At 43.9% G+C, this 6,592-nt stretch overlaps 1 long non-coding RNA gene across 1 annotated transcript in view; it reads left to right on the plus strand.

The window, feature by feature from the left end:
* The first annotated feature begins 5,230 nt into the window (after nt 1-5,230).
* LOC143287418 (uncharacterized) overlaps nt 5,231-6,592 on the plus strand; it is a 5,567-nt gene continuing 4,205 nt past the window's right edge. The window contains exon 1 of the long non-coding RNA XR_013055955.1: nt 5,231-5,322. This is a non-coding gene — a long non-coding RNA (uncharacterized LOC143287418). The remainder of the gene's footprint in view (nt 5,323-6,592) is intronic.

Genomic DNA, 6,592 nt, shown 5'->3' on the forward strand with positions numbered 1-6,592 from the left:
ATGTGCAGACCTGCTAGTGCCTGAACCCTCTTCGTGTGTACATGTATACGCATGCAGAAGAACAAATATGCGCGTTAAAGATCCCCTAAATCATGTCAGCGTTCGGTGGGTTTATGAAAACAAGAACATACCCCACTCAGTCGAAAACGCAGTATGATTGCCTACATGGCTGGGGTAAAAAAAAAAAAAAAAGAAAGAAAAAGCCATACACGTAAAAGCCCACTGGTGTATACGAGTGAACGGGGGAGTCGCAGCCCATGAATGAAGAAGGAGGAGGAGGAGAAAAAGAAGGAGGAGGAGAAAAAGAAGTAGGAGGAGAAGGAGGAGGAGGAGACGAAGAAGGAGGAGGAGGAGAAGAATAAGTAGAAGGAGGAGGAGGAGGAGCAGAAGAAGAAGGAGGAGGAAGAGGAGAAGAAGAAGAAGAAGGAGGAGGAGGAGAAGAAGAAGAAGGAGGAGGAAGAGGAGAAGAAGAAGAAGAAGAAGGAGGAGGAGGAGGAGCAGAAGAAGAAGAAGAGCCAGGCTCTACTACCCACGGCCTCCTCCCCAGCCCCCACCCCCAATCCCCACCCTCCATCATAACTAAAAGGAAACCAGCGTCAGTTCTGCTTTGATGGACAACATTCTGATCGGGCCTCGAATGATTCCAAAATCCATTGCGAGGGCGAATGATAGACAAAGTCCAGCTAAGGGGAAGTAGTTGGGGGGGTTGGGGGGGGGGAGGGGGTGACTGGTTGGGGGGCGTGTGGGGGGGTTCAGTTCTAGTTAGTTGTTGGGGTTGTTTAAAGGTAGTCTGCATAGACTCCAGCGTTAAAACCGTGGCTAGATTAGCACCCGGGGATAAAAAAAAAAAAGAAAAAAAGTCTTCACTTATATGTGGTATAAAAGGCATTTGCAGTTGTAGTTTCAAATGTAACAGTCAACAAATACCAGTACAAACCATGCACAAGCTATTAGCGGCGTGTGTGTGTGTGTGTGTGTGTGTGCGTGCGTGCGTGCGTGCGTGCGCGTGCGCGCGCCCTCTCTCTCTCTCTCTCTCCCGCTCTCTTTGTCCCCCCCACCACCACCCCTCTCTTTCTGTGAATAAATCTGGGGGCGGCAATATATTCCGCAAAACGGTAGATCCCTGGCCGCAGCTTGTGTTGTGCATAGTGTGTTTGGTGATGTATGAGAAAGCTCTCGTGATTTTCCGTGAGTGTATGAAAGTCACCTTTTTAGAACAGATTTCTGCTTGTTTGTGTGTCTGTCTGGCTGTCTGTTTGATTGATGACGTTGCTTTTCTCGGTTGGTTGATTGGTTGGTTGGTTGGCTGGCTGGCTGGTGGGTGGTTAGTTGGTTGGTGGGTGGGTGGGCGTACGTGTGTGGGTGTGTGTGTGGAGCTTGGACTGTGGTTGGTTGGTTCGTTGGTTGGATAGATGTCTATTCTGCCACGTGGTGTCAGCCTCACTAGTTAGGTGGTGGTGTGGGTGTATGTGTGTGTGTGTGTGCGCGCGCGCGCGCGTGTGTGTGTGTGTTAATGTTTGTGTGTACGTGTGTGCGCGTGTGTGTGTGTGTGTGTGTGTGTGATCGCGCTAATGCGCACCTGCATGGCATATAAGCGCTCAAACCACCTTCTTCCTGGCAGTGACTAAACAAGCCTTCAGCCTACTTCTCCCTACCTCCCCCCCCCTCCTCCTCCCCCCGCACCCCTTCCCCGGCAATACTTTGGCCCTCCCCCCCCCTCCACCGCCCCGTTCCTCCTAACTCTCCACACCTCCACACCTTCACCCTTCACCCGTCCATAACGTTTGTAGGCCGTTCTCCACATCGTCTCCTGACATTTCCTGCACCCCCGCCCTCACCCATACCCCCCCCCTCTCTCTCTCTCTCTCTCTCTGTCTCTCTCTTTGTCTCTGTCTATCTCTCTCTGTCTCTCTCTTTGTCTCTGTCTATCTCTCTCTGTCTTTCTCGTCTGGCATACTCAGGGGGGACACTTTGGAACTCCTTACAAGAATATATTAAAAATAAAAGCAGTATCAGTTCATTTAAATCAGCTTACAAAACTTTCCTTTTTAAGAACCTAAATTCACAGGTAACACATCACAATATCTGATTTATTCTCTTCAAGTCAATAACTGTGTTTGTTTGTGGGGTTGTTTTTTTTTATAATTTGTATTTGTATTTCTTTTTATCACAACAGATTTCTCTGTGTGAAATTCGGGCTGCTCTCCCCAGGGAGAGCGGGTCGCCATACTACAGCGCCACCCATTTTTTTGTATTTTTTCCTGTGTGCAGTTCTATTTGTTTTTCCTATTGAAGTGAATTTTTCTACAGAATTGTGCCAGGAACAACCCTTTTGTTGCGTGGGTTCTTTTACGTGCGCCAAGTGCATGCTGCACACGGGACCTCGGTTTATTGTCTCATCCGAATGACTAGCGTCCAGACCACCACTCAAGGTCTCAGATTCTCTCGCTTCTTAGGCGGTCGCGTTACCTCTAGGCCATCACTCCACTTCACCCTCACCCATAACATATGTTTGGTTGTCTTAATAATGTCCTAGTTTGTCTGTGTGTGAGTAGTATATGATGCCTGACTTTTATCGTTTTTTCTTCTTTAATTATTTTTTCTATCTCCCTTTGTAACATTTTTTCCCCCGAGTACGTGAGTGTTTATGTAATTTTGTTTGTGGTCGCTGGATTATTTCTCCCGCACAGCACCCCCCTCCTTCCTTCTTTTTTTTTTTTTTTTTTTTCTCGATCTAGTACCTTGATTTTTTTCTTATGCTTGATATTTGCGTTTTTGTGCGTGTTTTTTTATGTCCAGGGCTGGGTGGAAAAAAAGCACAATACAATACAATACACAATACACAAACTTTATTGTCTTTACTTTGGTACAGAGATTTTCTTTTTGGCAGCAGCACATGTCCAACATAAGAAGAAAACAACAAACAAATAAAATGAATAGAAAATAAAAAGATAAATTAAATGCCACCAAATGGAAATAACTATATACAAATATACAGATTACTGAAATTTACGTGCCTCTCCATTTCAGTCAGCCAAACCGCATTGCACATCTACCCCTCCCCCCCCTCCCACACACACACCACGCACACACACACCACGCGCACACACACGCACACATACACTCTCTCTCATCCCCTCTCTCTCTATCTCTCTCTTCACAAGAAATGCAACTACAAAGATCATCGTTCATATGTCCTTGCTTATCTTATTACCCTGCTGAAATAAAAGTTTCGCTTCGTTTCGTTTCTCTTCCTCCCTTTCTCTCTCTGTATCTTTTTCTAACTGTCTGTCTGTCTACCTGTCTGTCTAGCTATCTATATGTCTATCTGTCTGTCTATCTATATGCCTGTCGATCTATCTATCTTAAAAAGAAAAAGCGAAACATTTACATTTATTGGCGTGTTGTTGTTGTTTTTTATTTTGTCAAATGTTAAAGGTTACTGACTGTTTAGTATTTAGATTGGTCACGTAAGGTATTTGACAAGGTTTAGATTTGTATTTTTCGGAAATATCAGTAGTATCACTTCTAGTAGATTTTTTTTAAATCACAGTGAAGCTGATTAGTTATGTCAGCTCAGCAATTTTAATGAACTACATTTTTTTTTCTACTTTACCCTGTTTTGCGCGATGTTAAGGGAAATCATTTACAGCTTAGTCTTTTGTGAAGGACAATGACTCTCAAACTCGGAGGCAAGATTGCACTGGTTCTTTGTGCTGCAGCTCTGGGGACTAGTTGGCCTTTGGGAACCAGCCAAACACCGACTGTCCTAAAACCTTTTTGGCCGAGAGAGTTGGGATGTTACTTGGGCAAGACACTCCACTATAATCAAATTCTAGCCCATATAGTCGGTTACCTCCTCTGCTGTTCTAATGGCCACAGTTGAATACGACTGACTATCATGCAAGGGTACAGCATAGTACTTCGACATGTTCTAGTTTCAGTGAACGTTACTGATTGCATCCAAGCATGAACAAACATTTTTAGAACATTTCTGTTTACGCATACCCAGATTCAAACACTCGACTGTTGGCCGCCGTTCTTTCTCTGTCTCTGGACCTTGCAATTGGAATGAACTTCCTCTTTCGCTTCGTCAAGTCTCCACACTCAGCTCTTTCAAGTCTGGCCTTAAAACCCACCTCTTCCCAAAATAGTCTCCCTTGCCTGCCTCTTCCTTGTCTTCAGTTTCTCCAGTTTTAGAGTTATGCATGCATGTGAATGACTGGTGGGAAAGCGCTTTGATTTGTCTCTGCACAAGATTCAGCGCTATATAAATACCATTATTATTAATAATAGTTTATAACCTGCAACGTATGTCCACGCATCAAGAACCAATGGCCTTGCTAAAAACAGCCCTTCAAGAAACTGTTGTGGGAGGGAGACGTGGTGGAACACAGAGGAAACAGTGGCTTGTCAACATCGCAGAACTGAAGGGAAAACGAAACATTTGGAGAGACCCGATCTTTGTCACACAGCCGACCGACCTGTTAGGAATCTGGTGAAAAGTCCTTCTGTGCGGCACCTCATTGGCTCTTCACGACGTTCAGGGAGAGGAAGGAGGAGGAGGGGGAAAGAAGGAGGTGGAGGGAGAAGAAGAAGAAAAAGAAGAAGAAGAAGAAGAAGGCGGAGGAGAAGGAGGAGGGGGAGGAGGAGGAGGGGGGGATGGGGAGGAGGAGGAGAGTTCAGAAGAAGAAGAAAATGATGATGGTGATGATGATGACGACGATGACGATGATGATCAACAAAGTGTTTACGTTGCGGGGCAACACCTTGCCCTCCATAACACTCCACACAAACCCTCCCCCTTCCCTGGTCCCCATCCACCCTTCCATAGCCTCTGTGGGCCGTTCTCTACATCTTCCCCTGACATTTCCTGTACACCCCTCACCCCTCACCACCCTCACCCCCTTGCCTGTCTCTCTTCATAGTACATGGTTTTATTTATGTCTGACTCTTACCTTCCTTCCTCCCCAGCCCAGTCCTTTGCCCCACCCCATCTCTCCTATGTCCCCCTATCATCCCCCCCCCCCTGCACCCACACCCACCCACTTCCGTTAATCCTCACTCCCCGTCCTCTTCACCCCCGTCTTTCCACCTACCTCACCCCTCCATGTTGATGTGAGACAGGTTTGTGGATGGCAATTAATTTGTCAAGGAGACTGCTGTCACCCTGAAGGACGTTCCGGTCAGAGACCTGGCACATACAGATACATATATAAAGGGAACTGACTCCACTTTCTGGCTCACCTTGCGAACAATATTTGAACAACTCTCTGTCTATCTCTCTCTCTGTGGGAGTTCAGCACAAGAAGGCGAGAAAGGGTATGTATGCATGTATCCACCTCCTGTGTTATCCGAACATCGGAGCATCTTTGTTAGACTGGCTTTTAAACTGAAGACTGGTTCGCAATTTCATGAATATCGGAACGTTTATAATAATTTTCAGGCTAGGCTTTGAAGACAATTTCACCATTTCATGAATACCGGGACATCCATAGTATTAGGTTTGACTTCGAAGACAGTTCAGCCATTTCATAAGTATTGGAACGTCTATATTATCAAGCTTGGCTTTGAAGACAAGTTTCGCCATTTCATGAGTATCGGAACATGTGTAATATCAGGTCAGTCTTTGAAGACAAGTTTCGCCATATCATACAAGTGTGACTGTAAGGCGGTCATCACACGTATCAAACTTACAGGCTAGATACCAGCTATCCAGGGTGGAAAGCCGGCCTTAAATGGTATCCAGGACTTTTCCTCAATATTAATGGCGCCGTACAGAGAGTGTAGAAACGGTCTCTATTCGAATGATGTAAGCATAGATATATATATCAAGCAGGTGTTCATTGTGAATCACGCTTTATTGTTGGTTCGTCCTTTTACATGCACAGTTATAAGTTTTATTTTCTTTCTTTCTTTTTCTCATTAATTTGTTGATAGGTGTTACATGTCATACCACAGTAAGAACATTTGGATACGTTTGTCAAATAATTCGCTGTTTATTGGAAATCCGACAGAATAATAAAATTAAAAAAAGAGATAGTGAAACGTCATATATGTTTTAGTACAAGCTTCGTGGGTTTTTTAACAGTATTGCTGCCTTTGATATTAGACTGAAACCGACAGAAAAAAAATGAGGCGGTTTTTGTTTTGTTTCGTTTTTGTTTTTTAAACACGTTCACTGTCGCAGAATGCTTGATTGTTTTTTGCTTTGTTTTTATACTTGATACTTTTATTTGCATGTTGTCTTTTGAGCCTATATCAGCTAGTATTCCCCATCTTCTTCCAGTGTGTGCCGTACCAATAACGTTTTCTTTGATATCTTTTTGATATTTGATATTTTCCAGTTCCGATTATTTCGTATCTTGATCCATATTCCAAGAAATGTGAACACTTTTATCGATATTTTTTTTATTTATGTTTGCTTTGTAATGTTGTTTGATTATGTTTGTTGTTGTTGTTTGTTTGTTTGTTTGTTTGTTTGTTTACTTGTTTGTGTCTTTGACTGTTTCTTTCCTCTTTGCTTGAAAAGTACAGTTTATCTCACTTGACAGTTTGTATTACTTGATGTTTTAAAACTGCATCTTCTCTC

This window comes from Babylonia areolata, chromosome 11 (assembly GCF_041734735.1).
Source record: "Babylonia areolata isolate BAREFJ2019XMU chromosome 11, ASM4173473v1, whole genome shotgun sequence".
In the NCBI taxonomy this organism is placed as follows: Eukaryota; Metazoa; Mollusca; class Gastropoda; order Neogastropoda; family Buccinidae; genus Babylonia; species Babylonia areolata.